This window comes from Petaurus breviceps, unplaced genomic scaffold (assembly GCF_028583685.1).
Source record: "Petaurus breviceps papuanus isolate PSGF00001 unplaced genomic scaffold, PetGlider_PUasm1.0 154, whole genome shotgun sequence".
In the NCBI taxonomy this organism is placed as follows: Eukaryota; Metazoa; Chordata; class Mammalia; order Diprotodontia; family Petauridae; genus Petaurus; species Petaurus breviceps.
The window spans coordinates 6,562,355-6,583,232 of record NW_027185715.1 but is presented as its reverse complement, the minus strand read 5'-3'; the positions used below and the strand labels follow the sequence as shown (position 1 = coordinate 6,583,232).

The window sequence follows — 20,878 nt, the reverse complement described above, 5'->3', positions numbered from 1 at the left end:
GTATATATAGTGTATAGATAAATAGATATAACCTTGGACGTTTGTGACTATGGATTGTTGCATTTTATTTGTACCCCCATCATCTAGCCCAACCCTTGGCACTTAGCAGGCAATCAATAAATAAATGCATATCAATTGATTAAGAATTTTTCCTTAATTCTTTTCATCAGGAACAGATCCAAGATTGGGGAGAGAAGGCAGGAACTTGCCTGAGTTTTCCTGAAAAACACTCCAAAGAAATTTTTTAAAATGCCCTAAACTGGGGCAGCCAGGTGGCTCATAGAGTAAGAGCACTGGCCCCAGAGTCAGGATGACCTGGGGATTGAATCCGGGCTCAGATACTTAGCACCACACCCAGAAATAACTGGGCATGTAACCTTGAGCAAGTTACTTAACCCAGATTGCTTAAATTAAATAAACAAACAAACAAATACAATGCCCTAAATCAAATTCTGGAATGACAGAACCCACAAAAGGGCAGGGTGAAACAATTTTCCAATCCAAGATAACTTGGAAGTTTGGCAGGAAAGGTATGTTGCAATGGGATAAAAGTTCAGGGCAGTCTACTGCAGGCTGCATCAGCAGAGACCCTGTCCCATCAAACTAGGTGCAGGCTTTGGGAGTGACTGAATCAGCAGCAGTGGCTGCTTCCAGATCTCTCAGCACACAGATGCTACAAACAATTTTGAAATGGGCACTTTTGGGACCTCCTTCTCACTGGAAGTCTTCTAGCAAAGGTTGAATGATATTTGACAAGAGAACTGGCATAAGAGAGGCCCTGGAACTGATGACCTGGCTTTGGCCAAACCACTCGGAGAGGCACCACCAGTTGGGGGATCACCTTTTAAAGGAGCCACTTCAGACCAAGTCTGAGAATAGGGAGGAGAAGGATGAAGAGGAGGAGTTCAGGAACTCAGGGGTGCTCAATGTGCCAGTGATGAATAGCTATACCAGACATTCATCAGTGTGTGCAGAAGCTTACAATCCAAATGAAGAAGAAGATGATGGAGAATCCAGGAATATATGGCATGTTGAATGAAACCCCATCATCACCTTTGTTAATATCACTTGGATTTTTCTTAATCTCTTATACACCTGAAAATAGATATATCAAAGAAATAAATTATAGGAGTTAGGCAAAGACATTCCTTTTAAAAGAACTTAGATTTAGAGCAGATGTTTCAACTATTGGATGCCATGTTTGAAAAGCTGGTGAAAGGTGAGTATGTAGAAGGGGATGATGGTGACAACTTTTATGTAATTGACACAATAATATATTGTTGTGAAGCATGACGATTTGGAAGGTGTGTTGATAACTATGATAATCATGGAAGCTTTGGTGAATTAACCTTAATTTACAATACACCCAGAGCTGCTATGTTCACTGCTACTTCTCCTGGTGAGAATGAGGTTTGATCATAGTTATCACCAGGATGACCATCTGAAGAAAAAGAAGGAGAAGAAGGAAAGGAAGTCGGAGGAGGAGGAGAAGGAGAAGGAGAAGAAGAAGAAGAAGAAGAAGAAGAAGAAGAAGAAAAAAAAGAAGAAGAAGAAGAAGGAGGAGGAGGAGGAGGAGGGAATGGGGAAGAGGAAGGAGAAGGAGAAGGAGGAGAAGGAGAAGAAGAAGGAGAAGAAAAAGAATGTATAAAATATTTTAATTGAGTCATTACATTATCTTCAGTCTCTAGAAGTCTCAGAACCTCTGAAAGAGGTTGATGTGATAAAAACCAAAGTGGAGAACAGATTATTGCTCAGGGAGATTAAACTGATTCTTTTTTCCTTATAGAATGTGGAGAAGTGAACATATTTATGAAAATGAAAAAATAATCAGGAAGTCAACGAAAATAATGACATTGGATTGCCCAATATTCTAGAGCACGGCATTTTGGAGAAATGCCCTGGTAAGAAACAAATCCCAAGCAACTTCAGCCCACGCTTTGGAACTGTCAAATGTTTAGCCACGGATGTACAATCATTTGAAAGACTTTTTTTCTCTGCATGGCAATTATGAAAACTAACATTAAAAAACTATGAAGAACAGTTAGTTGCTTTCTTTGGAACAAACATGGGCATTGTTGATTCCATAGGACAAAGGAGAAATATTTGACAAGAGCTAATATCACAGAACAGCATAGTGCTTGTCCACTGAAAAGGTGTCTATCTTTGTTGTAGATGTTGAATATTCCTTGTTATTTCAAGGTGGTTGTTGTTGTTTACATAACACTATAATGTGTCAGTAAATGAAATAATGATTTTTTTTTTTTTGCTCTTTGGAGGTGGGGAAGCCAAGGTAATTGGGATTAAGTGACTTGCCGAAGGTCACATGGCTAGTAAGTGTTAAGTGTCTGAGGCCAGATTTGAACTCAAGTCTTCCAGTCTCCAAGACCCGTGTTATATTCACTGTACCACCTAAACACCCCAAAATAGTTATTTCACAGATGGCAGGCTTTACCTACACAATACTTGGAAAGAGCAGATTTTAAGAAATCAATTTATTGATTAAATTAGTTCCTACTTGATGAAATTAGTAAGATTTCCTGAAAAGTTTATTCTGAAGATTGTGACATCTTAGAAATATTAGTGCACAAAAGTTAATAAATTACTCATAGTACTGGGGATATAAAAATGGGCTCATTGTGATTAGTTCAAATTATTATGCCCAAGTCAAAAAGGAACCTGGAATTTGATCATACTTGTAAAGCATTGCATAACTTTCTTTCTATATAATCTATATATGGTCTGTCTGTTTTCATACTTTTCATTTTTTGGCTTAATGCAGGTCTCTTTGAGGAGTAGCATAAAACTCCACATGGAATGTTACAGCCTCAAATATTTTAAAAATAAATTATATTTTGATTAATTTGGTACACTATCAATAGCTTACACATTCCTCTGGTTTAAGAACTGACAATATAAACTTTTTTAGTAAGGAGGAAAAAAGCCTTTTTTATTTTTTACTGAGCAACCATTTTCTTCCATTTTTCTTGTTTTATAGTTTTCAATTCCTACTATTTTTCACCTTTTTAAAGAAAAGTTTAAATTTTGTTTTAGACTTTGATATACATCTTTTTATAACAGGTTTTGGTTACATTTCCTTTTCTTTCAAATTTCAACTCAAAATAGCTTTACATTTCTAGGCCACAAAATAACTAGTTATGATCCATAGGAAAAAAAATAGCAATAATAAAAAATAAAGTCACATTTTGAGAACTATTGATAAAAGACCAGAAAAAAAACTACCTTGAATTTTAACCTCATTCATTAAAGATGACATTTTTTTGTGTTCTAAATCCCAGAAATCTTTTAGTCACTGTAAAATACTTCCTATAGAAAAATTAATCTAAGGTGAGTCTATTCTTTTATCTAAGGGAATATTATTTCTATGTCCTTAGGCTGGGTTTTCATAAGATGAATCTTTCCAACATTTAAACCAAATGATTCTTTCCTCTCCTGTATTAAATAGATATCTGTCTGTAGAGAGATAAGACAGAACAGAAATTTTGTTAATCAATAGTTAGTCACAAAGATTTTGTCAGAGAAAATCACCATAGAGGGGGACAGAAATAATTTGAAAAACAATAATAAAGGAGTAAAATTAGAGCAAAAATTAATGTCTGAAACTGGTTTGTGATCTTATCCCCAGCCTTCCATATGTGTAATTATTACACTGCTTAACATTTCATTCCTTCTTGAGTTTTGTGAGGGTACATACTTAAACACTGAACTGAACATTCGTTTATTACCAGGAGTAAAGGAATCCTATTCTTGTTTAATGTTTCTACTGCTCTAATTGGGAAGGAAGTTAGTTTAAGAGGATGCTAGATTCAGAACTGAAAAGGATTTGAAAGTCACACACAGAGAAACTGGAAGCCTACAGAGGTTAAAAGACTTGTCAAGACCTCGTACATTATACGTGACAAAGGCAGGATTCAAACTCATGTTCTTTGACATAAACTTTATACACTTCATGAAGTGTGCCTCTTCTCTTAATTTAGTATGAAATGCCTTTGTGTCATAACATTCATCAACAATATTCATGTTAACAAGATGTGTGTTTACACTAAGAATAAAATAAATTATTTTTTAAAATTCCTGGAAAACAAGTCTTCAATTTCAATATAGATGAGTTTAAATATTCTTTATTTCCTCTGTTCATTTTGGAAAATCTGTTCAACCTCATTTGGATATGAAACTATAGTTAGAAAACAATGTTCCTATCTCAAGTTGTATACAAAACATAATTAAAAATATAACTTCAACCAAATTTTAAACACATTAATTTTTTCAAACATGCTACCTTGTAGGGAACAATATTACATACAGAATGATGATTTCCTAGCCTTTGTACTCTAGATTGTATTTTAAAATGATGTCAAGGAGGAAAAATACTAATTAACCAGGGTTCTCAGTACATTATCCTCTATGCTTACTTCTAAATAAGTTATAAGTTCTGTTGCTCTAGTTTATTGTTAAATATTCATCAAATGATAAGTAAATACTTGTACAGGAGCAGCTAGGTGGTGCACTGAATAGAACAGCAGCCCTGGAGTCAGGAGGACCCGAGTTCAAATCTGGCCTTAGGCACTTGACACACTTACTAGCTGTGTGAGTTTGGGCAAGTCACTTAAACCCAATTACCCTTAAAAAGTAAAGAAAAAGAAAAAGAAACACTTGTACAACAAAGAATTCTGATCAAGTTGCAAATCCAGTTGGAATATTTTTAGGATTGTTGGTTATTTTCAAATTCCCTTATATTAAATCACTTTTATAGTACAAAAAAAGAATTCTTTTTTATTTTTCTTTGTAAGGTTCTTTACAAGATAAATTATGATCCCACAAAAAATGTTATTTTAGTCCTTATTCTCTATTTTCTCTCTTTAGCCATAAAATTAACATTATAATTATTATTACACACTCAGTCTTCTGACAGATTTTTCACAGAACAAGTTATGTCATTCTAAGATTTAATTGCTTCTTTAAGATACAGTAACAATATCCATAAGTGTCTGTGGGAAAGGCTATTCATGTTGGGTGTTACATTACCAAAAATAACCCCAAGATTCTGGGGACAAGTGGACCATGTTTGATATGGGGGTCCTGAGTATAAGATATCATTATATTGACTTATTGCTTCCACACCTGGAGTGATACAGAGGGGAAAAAACAAATAAACATATAAATATTATCATGGTACAACTTGAATTTCTGTTTACCCAAGTAATGGCAAAAGTTATGTTCAGTGGTTATTCAAATATTCAAAGTAAAATATAGGTTTTCCATAAGAGTTATTGTAGGCAAAAGAAATTTTTTTAAACGTAAAGAATTTATATAAGCCCACATATGGATAGAAAAAAATATACATAGACTACATTAATTAATCATCTTAAGCTTTCTTCATGGGGCAAACCCCTGTCATTCTGCGAAAATGGTATCTCTCACCTTTTGGGTTCTACTCTCACCTGAAATTACAAATATTTTGGGGGTTGATGAAAAAGTAATTGCCTGTCTTTCAGATTTTTACTGTCTGAGTAATTAATTGACCTGGCTATTAGTATATTGAGAAAGGACTATATGGATAGTATTCTCTTTGCAAGAATTATGCCATTTTTGGCACTCTCCAGCAGATCTGATGCCCAAATTCTCAAACTCTAAAATTAAGGTTTACTCATGAGGAAGCTTGCAAAGCTAGTAATTTCCAGGAAATCTCCAAAATCTGGTTAATGTACCAAATTCTGAAAACATGCTGCTTACGGATTTCAAAATCACTTCTGTATGATCAAGTTTGAAGTCATGGTTAGATATCTCTTTATATCTATTTCTTAATCTATTTATCTATGTATGTCATCTATTGGTATCTATCTATCTATCTATCTATCTATCTATCTATCTATCTATCTATCTATCTACATTTCTATATACTTTGGTCACATACTTCTGCAATTAACTCCTCCTACTCTAGGGATTTGTGATGGAGGATGGGAGAAATGCCCTTCTCATGCTAATCTTCTTGTTCCCCTCCAAAATAAGGTGATTGGAAAAAGGCAAAATAAACTACTGTAGAGAGAGGCAGATACAGAGATAGAGACAGACATGCAAAAAGCAAAAGAAAGGAAGAGGGAAGGAGGTAAGAAGGGAGAAATGGAATACCTCAATTAAATAATCATTAGAAGACATTGGTGTCTTGTTAGAAAGGGCACAGTGGTCATATTACTATTCCAGTATGGACTTCTAGCTTATGGGACCAACAAGATAAAGGACTAGATTTTTGTCCAATATTCCCATTCTCAAAATTCCCTATTATAAGAATGATGTTCAAGAAATAAATTAATTAATTACAGATGTCTCCAGAGGCAAAGATAGTGAAAACTTTAATAAGATAAAAATGTGAGGAAAATCTCTCATCCCCAAAGTGCCCATCACCACCACCTTGCCCATTAGACACTATATTCAGTCATGACTTCACTATGAATCCCACAGGCTTTTGTTCTGGGGTTTCCTTGGAAATTCCCTTTTTGTTGTTACAGTCTCTCTATCCTCAAACTTTTCCCTCATTGCACCATTTTATTCCCTCTTATTTCCTCACCCCCACCCAATAATGAAGAGGTAGAAAGATTAAGTGTGCTATTTATATAGTAGCATTCCCTGACAAAGCATCACACTGAAGCTGGTAATTAAAAACTAAAAGAACTCGGATAGGAGGCCAGCATGTGTGTGGAATATACTAGATTTATAGGAAAGAGAACTAACTGGAACTTAGCAGGAACTAATTCAATCCCACACATGCTCCCAAGAATTCATTAGAAACACAAACTGAGGCTAGGGAAAAGTGAATTCTCCAGCATGGGAGGAGGCTGAGATGGCTTTGAGGTCCTATCTTGAGGGGACCAGCTGTCAAAAGGGAAGCCAGAAACTTAGTGATGGAAGGTGGATGATGAATAAAGACTAAAATTACCAAAAATTCTCATGAGGAAAAAAATTATTTAATACACCAAGTTCAAATAAAGAAATCAAGAGGGAAAAGATTAAGCAATTATGATCTAATGCACAGAATCTCAAAATAAATATTTCATAAAGAAAAAGTAATAAACATGTGAAGAGGCAGAGGAACCTGCAGACTTCCAAGGAAGAATGTAACCACAGTAGAATATCCCTGAATGGTTCATGAGAGAAAAAAAAAGATTCATTGAATCAGAATTTTATTCAGGAAAAATAGAAATAATTATAATTAAAAAAAAAAACAACTTTGAAGCCATACTGGCAAATGTCTCTAAAGGTGGGGGCAGGGGGAGTTTGTGTGAGAGAAAACAACTGATCTGGAATAGAAACATGCAAAAGTAGAGGATGATCTGGAAGAAGAGAAACAACAACAACAAAAGCAAGGATGTCATTGGGGCGGTCAAGTGGCTCAGTGAGTAAGAGCACCAGCCCCAGAGTCGGGAGACCTGGGCTCGAATTCGGGCTCAGATACTTAGCACCCACCCAGAAACACCTGGCCATGTAACCTTGAGCAAGTTACTTAACCCCAACTACTTCAAAAAAAAAAAAAGCAGTAACGTCAAAAGAGCATATCTCCACACAAGTAAAACCTATGCAAGTTGAAAACATCAGTCCCCTAAAACACACACACACACACACACACACACACACACACACACAAGTTCAAAAAGCCAGAATAATGAAAAAAATACAAGAAAATTTCCCAAAACTTCTGAACACAAATGACAAAACATGCATCAATACAATTGACCTTTCACTTCTAGAGGTGGAAATAATTTAAAACTTCAAGATGCATGATGGTTAAATTTGATAAATCCAGTGAGAAAAAATTACATAAAGCATTCATTCATTCATTCAATAAACATTTATTAAGAGCCTACTAAGTGCCGGGCATATTGCAAAGCACAAGGGATACAGAAAGGGGCAATAGATAGTTCCTGATTTCCAAGAGTTCATAATCTACAACTACGAATAAGACATTCAAATATAAAGAAAATGAAATTAGAGTAACACTAGGCTACTCTTTACCTACAAAACAATGCAGAAGGAAATGGTATAATGTGTTCTGCAAAGCAAAGTAATTCAAGATGCAACCCAAATATTTAAACCTAAGCTTAGAGGGGGAAGAGTCAAGATGGCAGAGTAGAAACAGGACTTCTCTGGGCCTCCCACTCCCACCTCCTCCAATTCATGTAAAAGGTGACTCTGAACAAACTTTGGAGCTACAGAACCCACAAAATGACACAGAGAAGCTAACCTCCCACTGAAGACAGTCCAGCAGGCCCACAGGAAGGGGCCAGTGCAGCACTCTGGGAGCCCAGCCCAGCCCCACATAGGCCTCAGGTTTTAGCCTCAGGGCAGACACAACAAGCTACCAGAGGAAGGGAATTTAGAACACCATCAGCTGTGGTGTTTCCAGAATTATCAAGCCATAGATGCTAAGGAGAAAGTGAGAGGTCACTGCAGTGTGAACTTTGGGAACAGGGAGTTCAGGAGTGTGTTCCAGCCTTTGCCCCTGTGGTGAGAAGTAGCTTAGGCATGGTAGCCATACAGCCACTGCAACGTGGCTGCTTTTGTTGTTACTTTTGTTGTTACAGATTGTAGAGGGACTAAGCGACCGGTCTCAGGGGTAATTGCTCTTGGTTTAACCTGTTTGGATCTGGATAACTGTCTGGGGCAGAGGTCCTGGGCTAGGGACCAGTGTACCAGAGCATGTTGAGGCTTCAGAGAGGGCACCCAAATAATACCACCAGCAGCTGAGAAAACCCCAGTGATTTGGGACAAATGCCGCCTCCCTTCCCCCCCCACCCCAGTAGCAGAGTTCTACTGTGGCAAAAAGTTCAAAAGTCAAGTAACTGAGTGGCAACATGAGCAAGTGAGAAAAGCAAGGCAAGCACAGGGGTCCGACTTTGTATTCCTTTTTTGGGGACAAAAAGGATCGTAGCATGGAACAGGAGGAAGAAAACAAATTCAGAACACCTACACCAAAACTGTCCAAAAAAAGAATAAGCTACTTATAGATCATAGAGGAGCTTAAGAAAGATTTGAAAACCAAATAAGAGTAGTGGAGGAAAAACTGGGAAGAGAAATGAGAAAGATGTAAGAAAATTAAGAAATGAGAGTCAGCAACCTAACTGAATAAAATAACACCTCAAAAGACAAACTCAAATGGCAAAAGAGACTCAAAAAGTCAAGGAGGAGAAGAATGCCTTAAAAAGTCGAATTTGCCAGATGGGAAAAAAATGCATTTCAAAAGCTCACTGAAGAGAATCATTCCTTCAGAATTAGATTGGAGCAAATGGAAGCTAGTGACTTTATGAGAAATCAAGATACTATTAAACAGATCCAAACAAATAAAAAAAATAGAAGGCAATGTGAAATATCTCATTGGGAAAATTACTGACCTAGAAAATAGATCCAGGAGAGATAATTTAAAAATTATTGGACTACCTGAAAGCCATGACCAAGAAACTAGAATCTCTCAAGAAAAATGCCCTGATATTTTAAAACCAGAGGACAAAATAGAAATCAAAAGAATCCACTAATTACCTATTGAAAAAGATTGCAAAAAGAAGAATCCTAGGGATATCATAGCCAGGTTCCAGAGTTCCCAGATCAAGGATAAAATTTTACAAGCAGTCAACAAGAAGCAATTTGAATATTGTAGAAACATAATCAGGATAACACAGGATCTGGTATCTTCTAAAGTGAGGGATTGAAGGGCTTGGAATATAATATTCCAGAGATCAAAGGAGCTGGGACTAAAACAAAGAATCACCTACCTAGCAAAAGTGAGTATCATGGTTCAGGGGAAAGCATGGTCATTGAATGAAATAGATGACTTTCAAGCATTCTTAATGAAAAAACAGTGAAATAGAAAATTTGACATTCAGATACAAGAATCAAGAGAAACATGAGAAGGTAAAAAGGGAAAAGAAGTCATAAGGAACTTATCTTAGTTGAACTATTTACATTCCTACATGGGAAAATGATAATTGTAACTTGTGAAACTTTTCTCATTATGAGAATAGTTGAAGGGAATATAAGTGTGTGTGTATACACAGACACACACATATATGTATATATACATACACATGTACAACCTATATTGAATTGCTTATCTTACCAGTAAGGGTGGGTGATGAATGAGGTAGCAAAAGAATCTGGAATTCAAAGGTTTAAAATCAAATGTTTAAAATATATATAATTATTATTTTACATGTAACTGGGATATAAGATATACAGGCACTGGGGCATAGAGATCCACTGTGCCCTACTGGGAAAGTTGGAGATGGGATGTGGGAAGAAATGGGAGAGAACAGTTTGGAGGAGGGGATATTCAGTGGGATCACTGTTTTGGGGTGGTGGATAGAGGAAAATTGTGGAGAAAATTTATAACTCAAAATCTTGTGGAAATGAATGATTTAAAAAAAATAAATAAATAAACCTAAGCTTAATCATCAATAGGGAAAAAAAATAAGTTCAATAAGAAAGAGGTTTTTGAAACACTCTTACTAAAAATATAATGTGAGCAAATATCTGAACAAATTTATTTGCTTCGTATAAATTCTGTGGAAAAAAAATTGAAAAAATACAGCAATGAATATGTGCATAAGCAATAACAACAAAACAAAGCTACCTTATCCTAGGTGAGGGATAATTAAACAACAAAAGCTAGAAAAGAGATTCATTATCCCTTGGGGAAAAGGGGAAAATAAAATGAGAAAGAGAGATTCATTTTGTTAAAAAAAAAAAGAAATAACAAAATAGTACTAACACCAAGGACACCACTAAGGGTTTTCTTTCTAAATAATCACATGTGTAAAGATGCAACTTAATAGAAGTGCCTCTGGAGGAACTGGAATGAAACCCCATGGATTAAATTTCACCTCAACCTGCTATTGTTAAATCAATGTCTTTGAGTAACTAAACTGCAGGATGGGAGGGAATATAAAAAAGTGAGAGAAGATAGACTCGTATGATACACTTTAATCAAGTAAATGATAAACAATGAAAGGCTTACAATTCCTTTAGTATCTCAGGGAAAAGAGGACCTACAGGGGAATGGGTTTGTTGGCAAAGACAAAGATTGAAACAAGGGAAAGAAAGGAGGAAGTCTCTGTTTAGTGGTGAAAAGGGGTCCATTGAAGAAAACACCTGGGGGAGGGGCTGAGGGGGAGTAGAAACATAGTTTATAATGGGAGATGGAGACTCCATAATGGAAATAATCTGCAGAAACCTGTAGTTTAAAGAGACCACTATTTTTGATAAAATGGTGTTCTTTTCACACTTCCATTGACAATATTTTACATCATAAGGAGGATTTAAGCTCCTAGTTTGTGACACTTGAAATTCAAAAGAGTGGGAGTGCATGTTCATAAGGGAGTAGATTTGATGGCAAATTATGGGAAAATGATAATGGGGAGACAGAGGGTACTATTGGATCAGACAATCAGGGACACAAGAAAATTTAACCATTGGTATTAGATCTTTCCTCTCTATCTCCTCTTGAAATTGATACTTCTAAGAATGAAGCATAACAGAAGAAGTGAGGAAAAGAGTAATACCTAAAAAGAATGAATATAAAAAAAATTTAGAAAATGAAACTCAGAATAGGTATCTTAATTTTTTTTCTTATTCTATGAAGAAATAGAGATTAAATAAGAAAAAAATAAATATAAGGACAATAAATTTAAAAAATATATTCTGAAACCAAGCAAAAAGAAAGCTTTACAATGTAAAAAGGGATAAGGAAACTAAATTAGGCTAAAAGCAACACTGGACTATATATATATATATATATATATATATATATATATATATATGTGTGTGTGTGTGTGTGTGTGTGTATATATATATATATATATATATAATTTAATATAATATTAAACTTGTATATGGCAAATACTTTAGCACATAAATTCACAAAGATAAATTAAATAAACTACAAGAAGACATAGTAACACATTTCACCAAACCCAAATAAAATAGTAACAAAATGGAAAATATATATAATTGAATAACTTGCTAGAGATATTAGAAGTAAAATTATATGCTACCTTCTAAATGGAATTACTAAAGAATGTACAAATTTTCAGTACTATTTCCATTTTTAAAAATTAATCATTGTTGTTAGGTCTAGAGATGTGGCAAATGTGAAAAAGCAGAAATACAAAGCATAAAATTACATTAAAATGATTATCAATTCAAGGAACTCAAACAAAAGTCACATACCAAAATGGACTTTTTAATAAAATTCTAAATAGTGAATGCGTCAAAGAATAAATTCTAGAAAGAATTAGTATGTGAAACTAAACAATAATAAAAAAATATTATGCCAAAAATTTCTGGGTTTCTGTTAAATTTGCCTTAGGCAAAAAATCATATTCCTCAAAATATAATTATCATAATAGAAAAGTAAAGTATTAATGAACTATATATGCATTTTTAATTAGAAAGTCAACAAATCAAATTCCCATCATAAGCACAGAAGGGGACACATTGAAAATTAGAGAAGTAAAGAAAGTGCCCTTTGATTACCTTCAAATAATGACCCATGTCCTATAAACTCATTGGGTTGACTGACCTTAAATTGATTAGAGCTTCATCCTAACTTTCCAACTTTATATATTGTTAATGATATCCATTTCTTTTGGAGATGGAGTCACCTAAGAAAATACATACACACACACACACACACACACATATATATGCATTATATATATACACTATACATTCACATACACATAGGTGTGTAGATGAGTTATTTAGTGCTCATTCCTTTAGATTACAACTTAGAAATTCCCAATAGTTATAAAAACAAAAGGTGATACATAATGTTTAAAATCCATAATACCTGCCACCCCTTAAAATGTTAGTACACTAATGAAACAATTTTTGTAACTTTTTCACAAATAATTATAGAAAAGTAAGAAATATGAACAACATTTTGTACCATAATCCTGCGCTCCAGCCTTCACTTCCCATCCAGCACTCCAGTTCTGGGGCCCTATGCTTCTCATTGAGTTTCACCATTTCTAATCCTACTAACGACAGTGATGCCTCCATATTGTCCTGCTGTGACTCTTCCACTTCTATCTCTAGGAACAGTAACATTATTAACACCATCATTTTTGGGAAGAAATTTTTACTCACTCTATAATTGACTCACCATTGCCAGGAAGCAGCCACCCTTCCCTGGTTAACCTTCCTTTATGTGCTGTCTTACCTATTACCATTTAAACTCTCTGAGGACAGGGATTTCATAGCGTTTATATTTTTACATTCTCTTTTCAGTGCACAGATTGGCACTCAATAATTTTTTAACCATTCATTCATTCAACTCTAAAGATCATTGTCTCTAATACAGATTATCTGATATTTTAAAGTCAAACTCTTTCCCTATACATACCTTGAATATTCAGATATTATTAAAGTTATACATCTTATAAAAATTGTCTTTAGTAAAGATATCTGCAGTAGAAATTTTAAAAATTATACCATTTTTGTAATCCTGTCAACAAAAATGTAAACAGATACCGTTTCATTCTATCTTTTGTATTCATATTAAACATAACTCAAAACTTATTTGAATATGAATAAAATGAATATAATGTTACCTGCACAATTACTAGTCACTCATTATTGATTGAAATATTTTATAAATTCAGGGAGGAAGTCATGAGATCCCAAATTACATAGTATATGGTATAAATTATATGTGATCTTTGTGAGAGGCTAAGGTTGTCATTTTAAAATTCTACTTTACAATTCTGCAGCTGCTAATTTAATAGGTAAGAAGGGGTATCTTCTTTGAAATATTGAATTCAATTTGGGTCTATGACTCTTTATTGGAGGTTATTTTAATTTCTTTATTATTAATAATTTAGATTATTTTGCCTCTGAGGGCATAGCACTAGATTATGGAGCAAGTTGATCAGCAGAAAAGTGTCAGTGGGGTGGAGCCAAGATGGCACAGTAGAAACAGGTCTTCCACACAACTCCAGCTTCCACCTCCTCCAATACATATAAAAATTACTCTAAACAAATTTTAGAGTTACAGAACAAACAAAGTCACAGAGAGAAACAAATCTCCCACCAAAGGAAGCTAGGCAGGCCGCCAGGAAGGATCCATCACAGAGCGCTGGGAGTGGAGGACAGTCTACATGACCTCTGGTTTTACTCCCAGGACATCTCCAGCAGCTAGAGCAGACTTCACTAGAGTAAATCACCAGCAACTGTAGCAGTTTCCAGACTTCTCAATACATAAATGCTGAAGACAAAATAAAAGGTCAGTGTGGAACTTGGTTGATCCAGGGGAGGATAGAAGCATGCTAAGTGCTCTTGCTTTGACCTATTTGGATCTAGATCATGGTCTTAGGGTGTGTGACCAGTGAGCCGGAGTGTAGGGGGTTGTAGAAAGGGTGCCCATCTAACAGCTCTGGCAGCTGCAAAAGCCCCAGTAATTTGGGGGCAAAGCTCTCTCCAAGATGGAAGCAGAGTTCTACCATGGCAAAGAGCTCAAAAGTGAAGTAATTGGCTGCCAATATGATCAAGCAAAAGAAGCACAAATAGATGATTGCATCCTCTTTTGGGGACAAAAAGATCAAGGCATGGAGTTCGAGGAAGACATTGAAGTCAGAACCCCTGCATCAAAAGCCTCTAAGAAAATTATGATTTGGTTACAGGCCATGGAGGAGTTCAAGAAGTACTTTGTCAATCAAGTAAGAGAGGTGGAGGAAAAATTTGGAAGAGAAATGAGGATGATGCAAGAAAGTCATGAAAAGTGTGTCAACAGCCTGCTAAAGGAGATCCAAAAATACACTGAAGAAAATTACACCTTAAAAAATAGACTAACTCAAATGTCAAAAAAGGCCCAAAAGAGCCAATGGCGGGGTAGGGGATAAGAGGGGCAGGATAGAAGGGAGAGCAGATTGGGGAAGATGGTACTTAGAAGCAAAAATTTTTAAAAAGGGATAGGGTCAAAGGAGCAAATAGATTAAATGGGGAGTGGAATAGGATGGAGGGAAATATAGTTAGTCTTTCACAATATAACTACTATGGAAACGATGTGGGTAACTACATATGTACGATCTATATTGAATTGCTCATCTTCCTGGGGGGAGTAGGTAAGGAGGGAAGAAGGGAAAAAATCTGGAACTCAAGGTTTTAAAAACAAATGTTTAAAAATTGTTTTTTTTACATGCAACTGGGAAATAAGATATACAGATACTATGTAGGGTATAGAAATGCAGCTTGTCCTACTAGAAAGTTAGGGGGAGTGAATGGGGAGGATATAAAAGAGAACAGATTGAGGGAAGGATATTCAATAATCTTGCCATTTTGGGGTGGGGGTAGGGGAAAGATGGGGAGAGAAAAATTATACCTCAAAATCTTGTGGAAATGCATGTTGAAAACTAATAAATAAATAATTTTTTGGAAAACAACAAAACATAAGAAACATAAAAAAGAATGAGTGTCAGCTTCAACAAGTTACAACAAGATGGGTTTCATCCTGAGCACCTCTCACCTGAAGTGCTTTCATAATACATGGTCAAGTCAAAATAGAAGAGGATTATATTTCAATATCACCTTCATGTTCTCACTCACGTGATTCCTGTACATCATCTTTTTCTTCCAAAAGATGAATATAATTGCACATATTTCAAGAAATGTTAGTTTAAGGCTGCACTAAGATTATTGTAAGAATCAAAAGGCATAATATATAAAGCTCTTTACAAAACTTATACTATCATATAAAAGTTTGTTGTTGTTTTTGTAAAAGTGTTGGCCAAAGATATTGCATTTTTTGGCATGAGTCATTTCTTATTAGGTGTGACAAAAATGATCCCTCTTATTCTTAGAGTCAAAGGCAGATGATTCAATTCATAGATAACCACAATCCATTGCCTTTTTTTCTCCTTTCAGTGGTTTTAATTCAACTAAGTAACAATGACATTATTAATTCTTGTTGGCCACCTTAATAGGTACAGTTGTCCTTATGGTTAAAGAAATAATGGATAATTCCACTTTACTAGTTGTAATGACCAAAGAAGAAGATTTTGTCGTTCAATGAGGCTCTGATAAATCTTCAGGTGATTCATATTGAAATAAATAACAGATGATTCTAGAGAGGAAGTTATTCCTAAGGGTAACATAGTTTTTTAGTCATTTTGTAAATAAATGTTTAACGTTTTATCTGCAAGATGATGCTATACAAGCAACTTCAGAGCGGCTCATGATGAATGATAATGATGAGGTATATTCAGTAGCATAATTGTCAACCAACTGTCAGTAAGGTTAACCAAACTAAGATTTCTGCTCCCAGACATCTGAGAGCTCTCTGTGATGCTATAAGGTACTTCCTCACCACCTCTACCCTAGACCCCAAACTGAGAGACAAAGGGTGGTGTCCCTGCTGAGAACTTTGGGATCCATATGACTATGCTATTATATTCCTGCTCTCCATTCCCCATTTTAGACCCTACCCTGAGAGATGAGCAAGGAGGGCTTTTCACCAAGATCTGATGAAAAGTGGATACCATCAATTTCTTGCCCACTAGACTAACCCTAGATTTTTCTCTAAGGGCTAAGGGCTGCATGTGGCAGTAGTTCCAGTAACTCCTCAAAAGAACTTTGGCAGTAATTGTAGATGGAGTAAGCTATTGTCAGCCGTGCTTGATGGAGTTGTCCCTTGGTATTCAGAATCTTCTGGCCTGAACCAAAGAGAGTTTAGAGACTAAGAATCCATGGACTACATGGAAAAAAATAATAAAAATTCTGAGGAACCAAGGAATCCAAGAAAATATCTTAAGACAAGTATAGTGATATGTCTGGAATTCTCCCTCCCCCAACTCTATTTAGGGTCACCTTGGCAGGTCTTCATTCTCTGGATCTGAATTCCAAAAGCTCATTAGTCTTCAACAGCATATTTACCTTTATTCTAATCAGCTATACAACACAAGTAGCCCAGAGTAAAGGCATTTACTGAAACTGCACAATAACAAAGTAATATCAAAACATTACCCTCAGAAACCTTGGCTGAACTCTTTCCAAAATGTATAGGCAATGTCATTGTGAGAAAAGGAAAAAAAAATAGGTTCACAAGTGGAGAATGTGAACAGACATGACCAAAACAAGTCACACCTTGAACAATGCAAGATCTCAAAGTATTTTCTTCTGGTGTCCTCATGCTGGTCCACCTGAATGTCATGTGTCCTGAAGGACATATTTTTCATGGGCATATATAGACCTGCTTTTTCCACATCTCAACTTGACTCTATTGCTCTTCCTCCCAGTTTGACTGGAGAATCTGAACCAGTTTTCTTCTGGGTGTAGCATCTCATATCACATAATTTTCTTTGTGTCAAGATGTCATTTCCAGTGAAGGAAAAGGTAGAATTCTTTGCAGTCTCTTTCTCTCTGGAAAAGTTGTAAGACAAAAGGAAAAGGGTGATTTTCCTCTCAAGGGTGGGTTCTTCCTCCATTTTGTTGTTGTTCAGTCATTTCAGTCTCGGCCATCTCTTTGTGACCCCATTTGACAAAAATATAGAAATGGTTTGGCATTTCATTCTCATTTTTCAGATGACGAAAGTGAGGCAAACAGGATTAAGTGACTTGTCTAGGGTCACACAGTCTTAGTATGGATTTGAACTCAGATTTTCCTGATTTCAGACCCAGTTCTTGATCCATGGCCCTCCCTCTTCTTTCAGTGTTTTTTTTTTTCAATTTAACTGTCAGGTATGTTTTTTTTTTCCAATGTTACTTTTGCCTTAAGACCACAAAGAGGTTAGCTAATCATTAATTAGCCAGTGGTAAACTGTCTTCAAATCTTATCAAGATTATTAAAGAATACTTTCACATGTGCTAAAAGAATAAAGAAGTATAAACACTTTTACTTTGGCCAATCAAAGTTTGAAAGATGTACATCTACAAGTTGTAAATGCAACACTTCAAAGGATAAAGCCATGAATCCATACAATCTCATTGTTTTTTATATCAACTTTACTTTTAATTTTAGAGAAAGATTGAATATTTGACCTCCCCCCTCCAAAAAAAAAAAACAGATTATACTAGCAGGAAATTAAAAAAAAAACCATGATACCGAAAAGAAATATGCAAGCCACAGGAGTAATTTTCTGTCCTGTGACTATTACTGAGATTATTTCTCTGGCCTTCATACTGCAATTCCTAAACTATTCATGGGAATAGCTATGCCACTGAGATCTATGCTCCTTTGACCCAAATATTTTCATATTTTCCCTGGCAATTTTCTACTATGCCATGGGTATGCTTTTTCTTTCCTGTCCCACCCTGCTAAGCCATGTCTAGACATATCTAGTCATGCTCAATGTCTTTTTCTGAGAACTGTAATAAAAACACAACTAATCAGCATGTTACCTTTGTAAAAGATATATTAACACCTTGTTCTATTGTTTTATTCCCTGTTTCAGTGACTTTATAGATCAAAACTCATTTCCTTGGCCATCACTCCCTTATTTGTCTTGTTTTTCTTTATTGGAATGTAACTTGAGACCAGGTGTTGCTTTTCAATTATTCATTTATTTTTGCTTCTATTCTTCCATTAATTAATTAATTTTAGAATTATAAAAGGAGTGGAACCAAGATCGTAGAGTAAAGGTAGCAACCTGGTTGAAGTCTCCCAACATTCCCTACCCCCTCCCCAAACACTTTAATATAAATCCTCACATCAAACTTTGGAACTGCAGAGACAAAAAAAAGTCAGAGTGAGACATTTTTTTCAGTCAAAGACAACTTAGGACACTGGAAAAGAGGTCTTTAACACTAGAGTGGGGGGCCAGATTGAAATATACCAAGGGCCTTTAAAGCAAACACAACAGTGGCAGCAGAAGGAGCTTCTAGAACTCTCAGCCCAGAGATGGTTAAGGGCTCTGACAACTGGTCAGAAAGAGACTATGGGATACCTTATGCTGGCACTGGATGAAGATGGCATTGATTGACAGCTCTATTGCTCATATTCAGTTCTGAGTCATAGTTTCAGGTTTGAGAGCAGTGCTTGTAGTCAGTCACAAGAGATCAAGGGACCTAGTCATAGTTACAGAACACAGAAGAGCACTAGTGTTTGTGACTGCAAGAAAGAAGGGGCCCTTCCTGGGTAAAGACCAGAGCATAGACTTGGAGAGCTCTGACCATACCTCCCCTTTGATCACACCACCTTAGAAGAATCAAAAACTTTTAGAATCCTAGAACTACCTCTGAAAATGGCAACACAAAAAAGTAAGAAGCTTTGGACAGTTTTCCTCCACCCCCAGGCTAAAAATATGAACAATCAATAAAAAAAAAATCTGCTATGGTGACAGGAAAGACCAAGACACAACCTCAGATGCAGACAACAATATGAAGAAAGTTGGAGGAAAAGGTCAAAGAAAAAATCTAATTCATCACAAGTCCAACAAGAATTTCTAGAAGAGTTAAAAAAAGAGATAAGAGTGGTAAGGGACAAACTGGGAAAGGAAATGGGAGTGATGCAAGAAAATTATGGCAAAAGGGGAAAAAATACTGAAGAAAATAATGCCTTAAAAACAGAATTGACCTAATATTAAAAGAGGCACAAAAATTCATTGAACCAAAGAACTCCATAAAAAGCAGAATAGGCTCAATGGAAAAGGAGGTATAAAAATTCAATGAACTAAATGATTCCTAAAAAAAATTAGAATCAGACAAGAGGAAAGTAATGACTCCATGAGACACTTACCAACTAAGACAAGGTCCAAAAAATTTTAAAAGAAGAAGAAAATGTGAGGAGATATAATTTAAAAATTATCACTATCTGAAAACCAAAATAAAAAAAAAAACAACACAACATATTTCAAGAAATTGTCCAGTCAACTTGGCCTGATATCTTAGATCCAGAGTGTAAAATGGAAATTAAAAGAATCCAATTATCACCTCCTGAAAGATATCACAAAATAAAAACTCTCAGAAGTATTATAACAAAATTCAAGAGCTCGTGGCTGAAGAAGAAAATATTGCAAGCAGTTAGAAATAAACAATTCAAATATCACAGGGAATATCACATAAAATCTAACAGCTTCCTCATTAAAGGAATGGAGGGCATATAATATAATATTATGGAAGGAAAATGAGACAGGATTACTATTTAAAAAGTAAGTTACCAGGAAAACTGAGCATAATCTGTCAGAGGAAAAAAATGGATATTTAATGAAATCAAAAACTTTCCAGCATTCCTGATGAAAAGACCAGAGCTGAATAGAAAATTTGACATTAAAATATAAGAATCAAAAAGGCCTGGAACTGGAAAGAGCAAGAAAAGAACCAAATGCAGGGGTCCCTGTCCCGGACAGCAAATAGTCCTGGGGCTACCACTTCATAGCCCAGAGATTTAAAAAACAAAAGAAAGAAAGAGCCCCTATCAGTACCTCCAAAGACCAGGATGACAGAGTGAAACTCGCCTGCTCCAACCCACCCCCCTCTGATCCTGAAAACATAGTAACTATTGTCCCAGGGCAAAACCCTCTACATCAAAGGCTTGGGATCCCTAGAGGAAGGGTGTGGCTAGGGCCCTGCCTCAAAATGAGTAGAAAGCAGACTACAAAGACTCTGGAGTCCTATTATCCTCAGAGAGAAGAACCAAACTCACAGGGTGTAATGCCAACCAAAGGCAAATTCCCAAGGTTCAAAATACCAGCATAGCTGCTCTCCATTTTATTCAGTGACAAATTAAGAACAGAGAAAATAAAAAAAATAGCATAGTTCAAAATACAGAATTCACCAAGTATAATTCAATCAAGTACTACTCCACCCTGGGACATTACATTCATTTAATCAATCACAAAGTCCCTCTTCTAAATAATACTCCATCCATAGGCAGTACATTCAT

At 35.6% G+C, this 20,878-nt stretch overlaps 1 pseudogene; it reads left to right on the top strand.

Annotated features, from left to right (window-relative positions):
• Window positions 1-742: 742 nt before the first annotated feature.
• Window positions 743-1,416, top strand: LOC138156153 (cAMP-dependent protein kinase type II-beta regulatory subunit-like; annotated as a pseudogene).
• Window positions 1,417-20,878: the final 19,462 nt, after the last annotated feature.